The 14,098-nt window shown below is 44.6% G+C and overlaps 19 non-coding genes across 19 annotated transcripts; 4 read left to right on the top strand and 15 right to left on the bottom strand.

The window, feature by feature from the left end:
- Positions 1-499: 499 nt before the first annotated feature.
- On the bottom strand, positions 500-571 carry Trnae-uuc. The gene has a single exon. It is a non-coding gene; the product is annotated as a tRNA-Glu (tRNA).
- A 17-nt stretch (positions 572-588) lies between these two features.
- Positions 589-661, bottom strand: Trnaf-gaa. The gene has a single exon. It is a non-coding gene; the product is annotated as a tRNA-Phe (tRNA).
- A 152-nt stretch (positions 662-813) lies between these two features.
- Positions 814-885, top strand: Trnap-agg. The gene has a single exon. It is a non-coding gene; the product is annotated as a tRNA-Pro (tRNA).
- Positions 886-2,295: 1,410 nt separating this feature from the next.
- On the bottom strand, positions 2,296-2,367 carry Trnae-uuc. The gene has a single exon. It is a non-coding gene; the product is annotated as a tRNA-Glu (tRNA).
- A 17-nt stretch (positions 2,368-2,384) lies between these two features.
- On the bottom strand, positions 2,385-2,457 carry Trnaf-gaa. The gene has a single exon. It is a non-coding gene; the product is annotated as a tRNA-Phe (tRNA).
- Positions 2,458-3,193: 736 nt separating this feature from the next.
- Positions 3,194-3,265, bottom strand: Trnae-uuc. The gene has a single exon. It is a non-coding gene; the product is annotated as a tRNA-Glu (tRNA).
- A 17-nt stretch (positions 3,266-3,282) lies between these two features.
- Trnaf-gaa lies at positions 3,283-3,355 on the bottom strand. Its single transcript has one exon. It is a non-coding gene; the product is annotated as a tRNA-Phe (tRNA).
- A 736-nt stretch (positions 3,356-4,091) lies between these two features.
- Trnae-uuc lies at positions 4,092-4,163 on the bottom strand. Its single transcript has one exon. It is a non-coding gene; the product is annotated as a tRNA-Glu (tRNA).
- A 242-nt stretch (positions 4,164-4,405) lies between these two features.
- Positions 4,406-4,477, top strand: Trnap-agg. Its single transcript has one exon. It is a non-coding gene; the product is annotated as a tRNA-Pro (tRNA).
- Positions 4,478-4,995: 518 nt separating this feature from the next.
- Positions 4,996-5,067, bottom strand: Trnae-uuc. Its single transcript has one exon. It is a non-coding gene; the product is annotated as a tRNA-Glu (tRNA).
- Positions 5,068-5,309: 242 nt separating this feature from the next.
- On the top strand, positions 5,310-5,381 carry Trnap-agg. The gene has a single exon. It is a non-coding gene; the product is annotated as a tRNA-Pro (tRNA).
- Positions 5,382-5,899: 518 nt separating this feature from the next.
- On the bottom strand, positions 5,900-5,971 carry Trnae-uuc. Its single transcript has one exon. It is a non-coding gene; the product is annotated as a tRNA-Glu (tRNA).
- A 17-nt stretch (positions 5,972-5,988) lies between these two features.
- On the bottom strand, positions 5,989-6,061 carry Trnaf-gaa. The gene has a single exon. It is a non-coding gene; the product is annotated as a tRNA-Phe (tRNA).
- Positions 6,062-6,803: 742 nt separating this feature from the next.
- Trnae-uuc lies at positions 6,804-6,875 on the bottom strand. Its single transcript has one exon. It is a non-coding gene; the product is annotated as a tRNA-Glu (tRNA).
- Positions 6,876-7,707: 832 nt separating this feature from the next.
- Positions 7,708-7,779, bottom strand: Trnae-uuc. Its single transcript has one exon. It is a non-coding gene; the product is annotated as a tRNA-Glu (tRNA).
- Positions 7,780-7,796: 17 nt separating this feature from the next.
- Positions 7,797-7,869, bottom strand: Trnaf-gaa. Its single transcript has one exon. It is a non-coding gene; the product is annotated as a tRNA-Phe (tRNA).
- A 742-nt stretch (positions 7,870-8,611) lies between these two features.
- On the bottom strand, positions 8,612-8,683 carry Trnae-uuc. The gene has a single exon. It is a non-coding gene; the product is annotated as a tRNA-Glu (tRNA).
- A 3,544-nt stretch (positions 8,684-12,227) lies between these two features.
- Trnae-uuc lies at positions 12,228-12,299 on the bottom strand. The gene has a single exon. It is a non-coding gene; the product is annotated as a tRNA-Glu (tRNA).
- Positions 12,300-13,445: 1,146 nt separating this feature from the next.
- On the top strand, positions 13,446-13,517 carry Trnap-agg. The gene has a single exon. It is a non-coding gene; the product is annotated as a tRNA-Pro (tRNA).
- Positions 13,518-14,098: the final 581 nt, after the last annotated feature.

Here is a 14,098-nt window from a genome sequence, read left to right as displayed (position 1 = left end):
CTGATTTTATTATTGTTATCTATTATCACTTCAAGTGTTGCATTTCATGGGGATGTAGCTCAGATGGTAGAGCGCTCGTTTAGCATGCGAGAAGTACGGGGATCGATAATCTCCAGTACCACATGTTTTGCCTAGCATTGCACAATTGCAGACTCTTTACGCCTCATAATGATCAGATGTGACCGTTTTTGCCTGGGACATTACGGGAAATCATCGATACCGACGCTTTGATCTTTTCCAATAATGCAATATTTTTCGAAATACTGATTTTGACTCTCCCAAATACTACTAGATGGCAGGTACGAAAACTGCCACGCCGTCTGTTGCCTTCCACCCTACCGGGACCAACTCCAGAGGAACTTCCGCACCCCACACGGACCAACATCAAATTGGGATTATCTTTGCTGATTTCCAACTTGTTACTGTAACACCGGAAATATCCGCAAATAAACGAAAAGAATTGAAACAATAGAATTCCTGAATAAAACGTATCTCTCCGTTCCCATACCGGGAATCGAACCCGAGCCTCCTGGGTGAAAGCCAGGTATCCTAGCCACTAGACCATATGGGATTTTGAACGAAGATTCCTGCCGAAACCCGGGATCGAACCAGGGACCTTTAGATCTTCAGTCTAACGCTCTCCCAACTGAGCTATTTCGGCACATTCAAAATGTAAATCAAACAAGAATAGTCCGGGTGACGGCCAATCTTTTTCGTCACAGCTACAAAGTGAACCCAATCGCATAACTCAAAAGACAAGCAATTCACTTTAGACATAGACGCTTGAAACACATTTTGACACTCTTTGAACACGGCTCATTGGTCTAGTCGTATGATTCTCGCTTAGGGTGCGAGAGGTCCCGGGTTCGATTCCCGGATGAGCCCTAGAAGATCCATTCTGATTTTATTATTGTTGTCTATAATCACTTCAACTGTTGCATTTCATGGGGATGTAGCTCAGATGGTAGAGCGCTCGCTTAGCATGCGAGAAGTACGGGGATCAATAATCTCCAGTACCACATATTTTGCCTAGCATTGCACAATTGCAGACTCTTTACGCCTCATAATGATCAGATGTGACCGTTTTTGCCTGGGACATTACGGGAAATCATCGATACCGACGCTTTGATCTTTTCCAATAATGTAATCTTTTTCGAAATACTGATTTTGACTCTCCCAAATACTACTAGATGGCAGGTACGAAAACTGCCACGCCGTCTGTTGCCTTCCACCCTACCGGGACCAACTCCAGAGGAACTTCCGCACCCCACACGGACCAACATCAAATTGGGATTATCTTTGCTGATTTCCAACTTGTTACTGTAACACCGGAAATATCCGCAAATAAACGAAAAGAATTGAAACAATAGAATTCCTGAATAAAACGTATCTCTCCGTTCCTATACCGGGAATCGAACCCGAGCCTCCTGGGTGAAAGCCAGGTATCCTAGCCACTAGACCATATGGGATTTTGAACGAAGATTCCTGCCGAAACCCGGGATCGAACCAGGGACCTTTAGATCTTCAGTTTAACGCTCTCCCAACTGAGCTATTTCGGCACATTCAAAATGTAAATCAAACAAGAATAGTTCGGGTGACGGCCAATCTTTTTCGTCACAGCTACAAAGTGAACCCAATCGCATAACTCAAAAGACAAGCAATTCACTTTGGACATAGACGCTCGAAACACATTTTGACACTCTTTGAACACGGCTCATTGGTCTAGTCGTTTGATTCTCGCTTAGGGTGCGAGAGGTCCCGGGTTCGATTCCCGGATGAGCCCTAGAAGATCCATTCTGATTTTATTATTGTTATCTATTATCACTTCAAGTGTTGCATTTCATGGGGATGTAGCTCAGATGGTAGAGCGCTCGTTTAGCATGCGAGAAGTACGGGGATCGATAATCTCCAGTACCACATGTTTTGCCTAGCATTGCACAATTGCAGACTCTTTACGCCTCATAATGATCAGATGTGACCGTTTTTGCCTGGGACATTACGGGAAATCATCGATACCGACGCTTTGATCTTTTCCAATAATGCAATCTTTTTCGAAATACTGATTTTGACTCTCCCAAATACTACTAGATGGCAGGTACGAAAACTGCCACGCCGTCTGTTGCCTTCCACCCTACCGGGACCAACTCCAGAGGAACTTCCGCACCCCACACGGACCAACATCAAATTGGGATTATCTTTGCTAATTTCCAACTTGTTACTGTAACACCGGAAATATCCGCAAATAAACGAAAAGAATTGAAACAATAGAATTCCTGAATAAAACGTATCTCTCCGTTCCCATACCGGGAATCGAACCCGAGCCTCCTGGGTGAAAGCCAGGTATCCTAGCCACTAGACCATATGGGATTTTGAACGAAGATTCCTGCCGAAACCCGGGATCGAACCAGGGACCTTTAGATCTTCAGTCTAACGCTCTCCCAACTGAGCTATTTCGGCACATTCAAAATGTAAATCAAACAAGAATAGTCCGGGTGACGGCCAATCTTTTTCGTCACAGCTACAAAGTGAACCCAATCGCATAACTCAAAAGACAAGCAATTCACTTTGGACATAGACGCTCGAAACACATTTTGACACTCTTTGAACACGGCTCATTGGTCTAGTCGTTTGATTCTCGCTTAGGGTGCGAGAGGTCCCGGGTTCGATTCCCGGATGAGCCCTAGAAGATCCATTCTGATTTTATTATTGTTGTCTATAATCACTTCAAGTGTTGCATTTCATGGGGATGTAGCTCAGATGGTAGAGCGCTCGCTTAGCATGCGAGAAGTACGGGGATCAATAATCTCCAGTACCACATATTTTGCCTAGCATTGCACAATTGCAGACTCTTTACGCCTCATAATGATCAGATGTGACCGTTTTTGCCTGGGACATTACGGGAAATCATCGATACCGACGCTTTGATCTTTTCCAATAATGCAATCTTTTTCGAAATACTGATTTTGACTCTCCCAAATACTACTAGATGGCAGGTACGAAAACTGCCACGCCGTCTGTTGCCTTCCACCCTACCGGGACCAACTCCAGAGGAACTTCCGCACCCCACACGGACCAACATCAAATTGGGATTATCTTTGCTGATTTCCAACTTGTTACTGTAACACCGGAAATATCCGCAAATAAACGAAAAGAATTGAAACAATAGAATTCCTGAATAAAACGTATCTCTCCGTTCCCATACCGGGAATCGAACCCGAGCCTCCTGGGTGAAAGCCAGGTATCCTAGCCACTAGACCATATGGGATTTTGAACGAAGATTCCTGCCGAAACCCGGGATCGAACCAGGGACCTTTAGATCTTCAGTCTAACGCTCTCCCAACTGAGCTATTTCGGCACATTCAAAATGTAAATCAAACAAGAATAGTTCGGGTGACGGCCAATCTTTTTCGTCACAGCTACAAAGTGAACCCAATCGCATAACTCAAAAGACAAGCAATTCACTTTGGACATAGACGCTCGAAACACATTTTGACACTCTTTGAACACGGCTCATTGGTCTAGTCGTTTGATTCTCGCTTAGGGTGCGAGAGGTCCCGGGTTCGATTCCCGGATGAGCCCTAGAAGATCCATTCTGATTTTATTATTGTTATCTATTATCACTTCAAGTGTTGCATTTCATGGGGATGTAGCTCAGATGGTAGAGCGCTCGTTTAGCATGCGAGAAGTACGGGGATCGATAATCTCCAGTACCACATGTTTTGCCTAGCATTGCACAATTGCAGACTCTTTACGCCTCATAATGATCAGATGTGACCGTTTTTGCCTGGGACATTACGGGAAATCATCGATACCGACGCTTTGATCTTTTCCAATAATGCAATCTTTTTCGAAATACTGATTTTGACTCTCCCAAATACTACTAGATGGCAGGTACGAAAACTGCCACGCCGTCTGTTGCCTTCCACCCTACCGGGACCAACTCCAGAGGAACTTCCGCACCCCACACGGACCAACATCAAATTGGGATTATCTTTGCTGATTTCCAACTTGTTACTGTAACACCGGAAATATCCGCAAATAAACGAAAAGAATTGAAACAATAGAATTCCTGAATAAAACGTATCTCTCCGTTCCCATACCGGGAATCGAACCCGAGCCTCCTGGGTGAAAGCCAGGTATCCTAGCCACTAGACCATATGGGATTTTAAACGAAGATTCCTGCCGATACCCGGGATCGAACCAGGGACCTTTAGATCTTCAGTCTAACGCTCTCCCAACTGAGCTATTTCGGCACATTCAAAATGTAAATCAAACAAGAATAGTCCGGGTGACGGCCAATCTTTTTCGTCACAGCTACAAAGTGAACCCAATCGCATAACTCAAAAGACAAGCAATTCACTTTGGACATAGACGCTCGAAACACATTTTGACACTCTTTGAACACGGCTCATTGGTCTAGTCGTATGATTCTCGCTTAGGGTGCGAGAGGTCCCGGGTTCGATTCCCGGATGAGCCCTAGAAGATCCATTCTGATTTTATTATTGTTGTCTATAATCACTTCAAGTGTTGCATTTCATGGGGATGTAGCTCAGATGGTAGAGCGCTCGCTTAGCATGCGAGAAGTACGGGGATCGATACCCTGCATCTCCAGTACCACATGTTTTGCCTAGCATTGCACAATTGCAGACTCTTTACGCCTCATAATGATCAGATGTGACCGTTTTTGCCTGGGACATTACGGGAAATCATCGATACCGACGCTTTGATCTTTTCCAATAATGCAATCTTTTTCGAAATACTGATTTTGACTCTCCCAAATACTACTAGATGGCAGGTACGAAAACTGCCACGCCGTCTGTTGCCTTCCACCCTACCGGGACCAACTCCAGAGGAACTTCCGCACCCCACACGGACCAACATCAAATTGGGATTATCTTTGCTGATTTCCAACTTGTTACTGTAACACCGGAAATATCCGCAAATAAACGAAAAGAATTGAAACAATAGAATTCCTGAAGAAAACGTATCTCTCCGTTCCCATACCGGGAATCGAACCCGAGCCTCCTGGGTGAAAGCCAGGTATCCTAGCCACTAGACCATATGGGATTTTGAACGAAGATTCCTGCCGAAACCCGTGATCGAACCAGGGACCTTTAGATCTTCAGTCTAACGCTTTCCCAACTGAGCTATTTCGGAACATTCAAAATGTAAATCAAACAAGAATAGTCCGGGTGACGGCCAATCTTTTTCGTCACAGCTACAAAGTGAACCCAATCGCATAACTCAAAAGACAAGCAATTCACTTTGGACATAGACGCTCGAAACACATTTTGACACTCTTTGCACACGGCTCATTGGTCTAGTCGTATGATTCTCGCTTAGGGTGCGAGAGGTCCCGGGTTCGATTCCCGGATGAGCCCTAGAAGATCCATTCTTATTTTGTTATTGTTGTCTATAATCACTTCAAGTGTTGCATTTCATGGGGATGTAGCTCAGATGGTAGAGCGCTCGCTTAACATGCGAGAAGTACGGGGATCGATACCCTGCATCTCCAGTACCACATGTTTTGCCTAGCATTGCACAATTGCAGACTCTTTACGCCTCATAATGATCAGATGTGACCGTTTTTGCCTGGGACATTACGGGAAATCATCGATACCGACGCTTTGATCTTTTCCAATAATGCAATCTTTTTCGAAATACTGATTTTGACTCTCCCAAATACTACTAGATGGCAGGTACGAAAACTGCCACGCCGTCTGTTGCCTTCCACCCTACCGGGACCAACTCCAGAGGAACTTCCGCACCCCACACGGACCAACATCAAATTGGGATTATCTTTGCTGATTTCCAACTTGTTACTGTAACACCGGAAATATCCGCAAATAAACGAAAAGAATTGAAACAATAGAATTCCTGAATAAAACGTATCTCTCCGTTCCCATACCGGGAATCGAACCCGAGCCTCCTGGGTGAAAGCCAGGTATCCTAGCCACTAGACCATATGGGATTTTGAACGAAGACTCCTGCCGAAACCCGGGATCGAACCAGGGACCTTTAGATCTTCAGTCTAACGCTCTCCCAACTGAGCTATTTCGGCACATTCAAAATGTAAATCAAACAAGAATAGTCCGGGTGACGGCCAATCTTTTTCGTCACAGCTACAAAGTGAACCCAATCGCATAACTCAAAAGACAAGCAATTCACTTTGGACATAGACGCTCGAAACACATTTTGACACTCTTTGAACACGGCCCATTGGTCTAGTCGTATGATTCTCGCTTAGGGTGCGAGAGGTCCCGGGTTCGATTCCCGGATGAGCCCTAGAAGATCCATTCTGATTTTATTATTGTTGTCTATAATCACTTCAAGTGTTGCATTTCATGGGGATGTAGCTCAGATGGTAGAGCGCTCGCTTAGCATGCGAGAAGTACGGTGATCGATACCCTGCATCTCCAGTACCACATGTTTTGCCTAGCATTGCACAATTGCAGACTCTTTACGTCTCATAATGATCAGATGTGAGCGTTTTTGCCTGGGACATTACGGGAAATCATCGATACCGACGCTTTGATCTTTTCCAATAATGCAATCTTTTTCGAAATACTGATTTTGACTCTCCCAAATACTACTAGATGGCAGGTACGAAAACTGCCACGCCGTCTGTTGCCTTCCACCCTACCGGGACCAACTCCAGAGGAACTTCCGCACCCCACACGGACCAACATCAAATTGGGATTATCTTTGCTGATTTCCAACTTGTTACTGTAACACCGGAAATATCCGCAAATAAACGAAAAGAATTGAAACAATAGAATTCCTGAATAAAACGTATCTCTCCGTTCCCATACCGGGAATCGAACCCGAGCCTCCTGGGTGAAAGCCAGGTATCCTAGCCACTAGACCATATGGGATTTTGAACGAAGATTCCTGCCGAAACCCGGGATCGTACCAGGGACCTTTAGATCTTCAGTCTAACGCTCTCCCAACTGAGCTATTTCGGCACATTCAAAATGTAAATCAAACAAGAATAGTCCGGGTGACGGCCAATCTTTTTCGTCACAGCTACAAAGTGAACCCAATCGCATAACTCAAAAGACAAGCAATTCACTTTGGACATAGACGCTCGAAACACATTTTGACACTCTTTGAACACGGCTTATTGGTCTAGTCGTATGATTCTCGCTTAGGGTGCGAGAGGTCCCGGGTTCGATTCCCGGATGAGCCCTAGAAGATCCATTCTGATTTTATTATTGTTATCTATAATCACTTCAAGTGTTGCATTTCATGGGGATGTAGCTCAGATGGTAGAGCGCTCGCTTAGCATGCGAGAAGTACGGGGATCGATACCCTGCATCTCCAGTACCACATGTTTTGCCTAGCATTGCACAATTGCAGACTCTTTACGCCTCATAATGATCAGATGTGAGCGTTTTTGCCTGGGACATTACGGGAAATCATCGATACCGACGCTTTGATCTTTTCCAATAATGCAATCTTTTTCGAAATACTGATTTTGACTCTCCCAAATACTACTAGATGGCAGGTACGAAAACTGCCACGCCGTCTGTTGCCTTCCACCCTACCGGGACCAACTCCAGAGGAACTTCCGCACCCCACACGGATCAACATCAAATTGGGATTATCTTTGCTGATTTCCAACTTGTTACTGTAACACCGGAAATATCCGCAAATAAACGAAAAGAATTGAAACAATAGAATTCCTGAATAAAACGTATCTCTCCGTTCCCATACCGGGAATCGAACCCGAGCCTCCTGGGTGAAAGCCAGGTATCCTAGCCACTAGACCATATGGGATTTTGAACGAAGATTCCTGCCGAAACCCGGGATCGAACCAGGGACCTTTAGATCTTCAGTCTAACGCTCTCCCAACTGAGCTATTTCGGCACATTCAAAATGTAAATCAAACAAGAATAGTCCGGGTGACGGCCAATCTTTTTCGTCACAGCTACAAAGTGAACCCAATCGCATAACTCAAAAGACAAGCAATTCACTTTGGACATAGACAATCCAAACACATTTTGACACTCTTTGAACACGGCTCATTGGTCTAGTCGTATGATTCTCGCTTAGGGTGCGAGAGGTCCTGGGTTCGATTCCCGGATGAGCCCTAGAAGATCCATTCTGATTTTATTATTGTTGTCTATAATCACTTCAAGTGTTGCATTTCATGGGGGTGTAGCTCAGATGGTAGAGCGCTCGCTTAGCATGCGAGAAGTACGGGGATCGATACCCTGCATCTCCAGTACCACATGTTTTGCCTAGCATTGCACAATTGCAGACTCTTTACGCCTCATAATGATCAGATGTGACCGTTTTTGCCTGGGACATTACGGGAAATCATCGATACCGACGCTTTGATCTTTTCCAATAATGCAATCTTTTTCGAAATACTGATTTTGACTCTCCCAAATACTACTAGATGGCAGGTACGAAAACTGCCACGCCGTCTGTTGCCTTCCACCCTACCGGGACCAACTCCAGAGGAACTTCCGCACCCCACACGGACCAACATCAAATTGGGATTATCTTTGCTGATTTCCAACTTGTTACTGTAACACATGAAATATCCGCAAATAAACGAAAAGAATTGAAACAATAGAATTCCTGAATAAAACGTATCTCTCCGTTCCCATACCGGGAATCGAACCCGAGCCTCCTGGGTGAAAGCCAGGTATCCTAGCCACTAGACCATATGGGATTTTGAACGAAGATTCCTGCCGAAACCCGGGATCGAACCAGGGACCTTTAGATCTTCAGTCTAACGCTCTCACAACTGAGCTATTTCGGCACATTCAAAATGTAAATCAAACAAGAATAGTCCGGGTGACGGCCAATCTTTTTCGTCCCAGCTACACAGTGAACCCAATCGCATAACTCAAAAGACAAGCAATTCACTTTGGACATAGACGCTCGAAACACATTTTGACACTCTTTGAACACGGCTCATTGGTCTAGTCGTATGATTCTCGCTTAGGGTGCGAGAGGTCCTGGGTTCGATTCCCGGATGAGCCCTAGAAGATCCATTCTGATTTTATTATTGTTGTCTATAATCACTTCAAGTGTTGCATTTCATGGGGATGTAGCTCAGATGGTAGAGCGCTCGCTTAGCATGCGAGAAGTACGGGGATCGATACCCTGCATATCCAGTACCACATGTTTTGCCTAGCATTGCACAATTGCAGACTCTTTACGCCTCATAATGATCAGATGTGACCGTTTTTGCCTGGGACATTACGGGAAATCATCGATACCGACGCTTTGATCTTTTCCAATAATGCAATCTTTTTCGAAATACTGATTTTGACTCTCCCAAATACTACTAGATGGCAGGTACGAAAACTGCCACGCCGTCTGTTGCCTTCCACCCTACCGGGACCAACTCCAGAGGAACTTCCGCACCCCACACGGACCAACATCAAATTGGGATTATCTTTGCTGATTTCCAACTTGTTACTGTAACACCGGAAATATCCGAAAATAAACGAAAAGAATTGAAACAATAGAATTCCTCAATAAAACGTATCTCTCCGTTCCCATACCGGGAATCGAACCCGAGCCTCCTGGGTGAAAGCTAGGTATCCTAGCCACTAGACCATATGGGATTTTGAACGAAGATTCCTGCCGAAACCCGGGATCGAACCAGGGACCTTTAGATCTTCAGTCTAACGCTCTCCCAACTGAGCTATTTCAGCACATTCAAAATGTAAATCAAACAAGAATAGTCCGGGTGACGGCCAATCTTTTTCGTCCCAGCTACAAAGTGAACCCAATCGCATAACTCAAAAGACAAGCAATTCACTTTGGACATAGACGCTCGAAACACATTTTGACACTCTTTGAACACGGCTCAGTGGTCTAGTCGTATGATTCTCGCTTAGGGTGCGAGAGGTCCCGGGTTCGATTCCCGGATGAGCCCTAGAAGATCCATTCTGATTTTATTATTGTTGTCTATAATCACTTCAAGTGTTGCATTTCATGGGGATGTAGCTCAGATGGTAGAGCGCTCGCTTAGCATGCGAGAAGTACGGGGATCGATACCCTGCATCTCCAGTACCACATGTTTTGCCTAGCATTGCACAATTGCAGACTCTTTACGCCTCATAATGATCAGATGTGACCGTTTTTGCCTGGGACATTACGGGAAATCATCGATACCGACGCTTTGATCTTTTCCAATAATGCAATCTTTTTCGAAATACTGATTTTGACTCTCCCAAATACTACTAGATGGCAGGTACGAAAACTGCCACGCCGTCTGTTGCCTTCCACCCTACCGGGACCAACTCCAGAGGAACTTCCGCACCCCACACGGACCAACATCAAATTGGGATTATCTTTGCTGATTTCCAACTTGTTACTGTAACACCGGAAATATCCGCAAATAAACGAAAAGAATTGAAATAATAGAATTCATGAATAAAACGTATCTCTCCGATCCCATACCGGGAATCGAACCCGAGCCTCCTGGGTGAAAGCCAGGTATCCTAGTAACTAGACCATATGGGATTTTGAACGAAGATTCCTGCCGAAACCCAGGATGGAACCAGGGACCTTTAGATCTTCAGTCTAACGCTCTCCCAACTGAGCTATTTCGGCACATTCAAAATGTAAATCAAACAAGAATAGTCCGGTAGACAGCCAATCTTTTTCGTCACAGCTACAAAGTGAACCCAATCGCATAACTCAAAAGACAAGCAATTCATTTTGGACATAGACGCTCGAAACACATTTTGACACTCTTTGAACACGGCTCATTGGTCTAGTCGTATGATTCTCGCTTAGGGTGCGAGAGGTCCCGGGTTCGAATCCCGGATGAGGCCTAGAAGATCCATTCTGATTTTATTATTGTTGTCTATAATCACTTCAAGTGTTGCATTTCATGGGGATGTAGCTCAGATGGTAGAGCGCTCGCTTAGCATGCGAGAAGTACGGGGATCGATACCCTGCATCTCCAGTACCACATGTTTTGCCTAGCATTGCACAATTGCAGACTCTTTACGCCTCATAATGATCAGATGTGACCGTTTTTGCCTGGGACATTACGGGAAATCATCGATACCGACGCTTTGATCTTTTCCAATAATGCAATCTTTTTCGAAATACTGATTTTGACTCTCCCAAATACTACTAGATGGCAGGTACGAAAACTGCCACGCCGTCTGTTGCCTTCCACCCTACCGGGACCAACTCCAGAGGAACTTCCGCACCCCACACGGACCAACATCAAATTGGGATTATCTTTGCTGATTTCCAACTTGTTACTGTAACACCGGAAATATCCGCAAATAAACGAAAAGAATTGAAACAATAGAGTTCCTGAATAAAACGTATCTCTCCGTTCCCATACCGTGAATCGAACCCGAGCCTCCTGGGTGAAAACCAGGTATCCTAGCCACTAGACCATATGGGATTTTGAACGAAGATTCCTGCCGAAACCCGTGATCGAACCAGGGACCTTTAGATCTTCAGTCTAACGCTCTCCCAACTGAGCTATTTCGGCACATTCAAAATGTAAATCAAACAAGAATAGTCCGGTAGACAGCCAATCTTTTTCGTCACAGCTACAAAGTGAACCCAATCGCATAACTCAAAAGACAAGCAATTCATTTTGGACATAGACGCTCGAAACACATTTTGACACTCTTTGAACACGGCTCATTGGTCTAGTCGTATGATTCTCGCTTAGGGTGCGAGAGGTCCCGGGTTCGATTCCCGGATGAGGCCTAGAAGATCCATTCTGATTTTATTATTGTTGTCTATAATCACTTCAAGTGTTGCATTTCATGGGGATGTAGCTCAGATGGTAGAGCGCTCGCTTAGCATGCGAGAAGTACGGGGATCGATACCCTGCATCTCCAGTACCACATGTTTTGCCTAGCATTGCACAATTGCAGACTCTTTACGCCTCATAATGATCAGATGTGACCGTTTTTGCCTGGGACATTACGGGAAATCATCGATACCGACGCTTTGATCCTTTCCAATAATGCAATCTTTTTCGAAATACTGATTTTGACTCTCCCAAATACTACTAGATGGCAGGTACGAAAACTGCCACGCCGTCTGTTGCCTTCCACCCTACCGGGACCAACTCCAGAGGAACTTCCGCACCCCACACGGACCAACATCAAATTGGGATTATCTTTGCTGATTTCCAACTTGTTACTGTAACACCGGAAATATCCGCAAATAAACGAAAAGAATTGAAACAATAGAATTCCTGAATAAAACGTATCTCTCCGTTCCCATACCGGGAATCGAACCCGAGCCTCCTGGGTGAAAGCCAGGTATCCTAGCCACTAGACCATATGGGATTTTGAACGAAGATTCCTGCCGAAACCCGTGATCGAACCAGGGACCTTTAGATCTTCAGTCTAACGCTCTCCCAACTGAGCTATTTCGGCACATTCAAAATGTAAATCAAACAAGAATAGTCCGGTAGACAGCCAATCTTTTTCGTCACAGCTACAAAGTGAACCCAATCGCATAACTCAAAAGACAAGCAATTCATTTTGGACATAGACGCTCGAAACACATTTTGACACTCTTTGAACACGGCTCATTGGTCTAGTCGTATGATTCTCGCTTAGGGTGCGAGAGGTCCCGGGTTCGATTCCCGGATGAGGCCTAGAAGATCCATTCTGATTTTATTATTGTTGTCTATAATCACTTCAAGTGTTGCATTTCATGGGGATGTAGCTCAGATGGTAGAGCGCTCGCTTAGCATGCGAGAAGTACGGGGATCGATACCCTGCATCTCCAGTACCACATGTTTTGCCTAGCATTGCACAATTGCAGACTCTTTACGCCTCATAATGATCAGATGTGACCGTTTTTGCCTGGGACATTACGGGAAATCATCGATACCGACGCTTTGATCTTTTCCAATAATGCAATCTTTTTCGAAATACTGATTTTGACTCTCCCAAATACTACTAGATGGCAGGTACGAAAACTGCCACGCCGTCTGTTGCCTTCCACCCTACCGGGACCAACTCCAGAGGAACTTCCGCACCCCACACGGACCAACATCAAATTGGGATTATCTTTGCTGATTTCCAACTTGTTACTGTAACACCGGAAATATCCGCAAATAAACGAAAAGAATTGAAATAATAGAATTCATGAATAAAACGTATCTCTCCGATCCCATACCGGGAATCGAACCCGAGCCTCCTGGGTGAAAGCCAGGTATCCTAGTAACTAGACCATATGGGATTTTGAACGAAGATTCCTGCCGAAACCCAGGATGGAACCAGGGACATTTAGATCTTCAGTCTAACGCTCTCCCAACTGAGCTATTTCGGCACATTCGAAATGTAAATCAAACAAGAATAGTCCGGGTGACGGCCAATCTTTTTTGTCACAGCTACAAAGTGAACCCAATCGCATAACTCAAAAGACAAGCAATTCACTTTGGACATAGACGCTCGAAACACATTTTGACACTCTTTGAACACGGCTCATTGGTCTAGTCGTATGATTCTCGCTTAGGGTGCGAGAGGTCCCGGGTTCGATTCCCGGATGAGCCCTAGAAGATCCATTCTGATTTTATTATTGTTGTCTATAATCACTTCATGTGTGTCATCTGTATTATAACAATCTGGCAACTTCTAACTATAATTTGCGCCTCTATTTATCTCTCCTCCCTTCTTGTTCTTCTCGCTGTCAGTTCCCTCGCCATTTTATCGTCTGCTGAAGCGTGATTTGCATGAGCAGCGTGTAGTTTCTGTTCTCTGACAGACTTGCTTGTTCCCATTCTTGTGGTCAGTTACGATAATTTAGTGATATTTCCGTCATTTGTATCAGGTACAATAATTCCTTGTTCGTTATGTGTGCCTGAATCTAAAACATCATTTATTTATTCAGTTGAAGTCCTTCGTGACATGATTTGATTGTGAGGCATTGTAACTGTCAGGCCTCGTGATTCATGCTCTTTACTTCAAGTCATTGGTAACTTTCCCTTCTTGTCATAACCTACACCTCTTTCTAATTTAATGTTTTCCCTCATACCAGGTGGGTTGTCATATTGTACGAGTGATTATCACCCTCTATTCTTGTACATGAGTATCCTGTTATTCCCAGGTATTATTACGCCTCATAATTTATTTCC

The sequence above is a fragment of the Daphnia pulicaria genome, chromosome 7 (assembly GCF_021234035.1).
Source record: "Daphnia pulicaria isolate SC F1-1A chromosome 7, SC_F0-13Bv2, whole genome shotgun sequence".
In the NCBI taxonomy this organism is placed as follows: Eukaryota; Metazoa; Arthropoda; class Branchiopoda; order Diplostraca; family Daphniidae; genus Daphnia; species Daphnia pulicaria.
The sequence above is the reverse complement of the archived record's forward strand: the minus strand, read 5'-3'. Positions and strand labels throughout refer to the sequence as shown.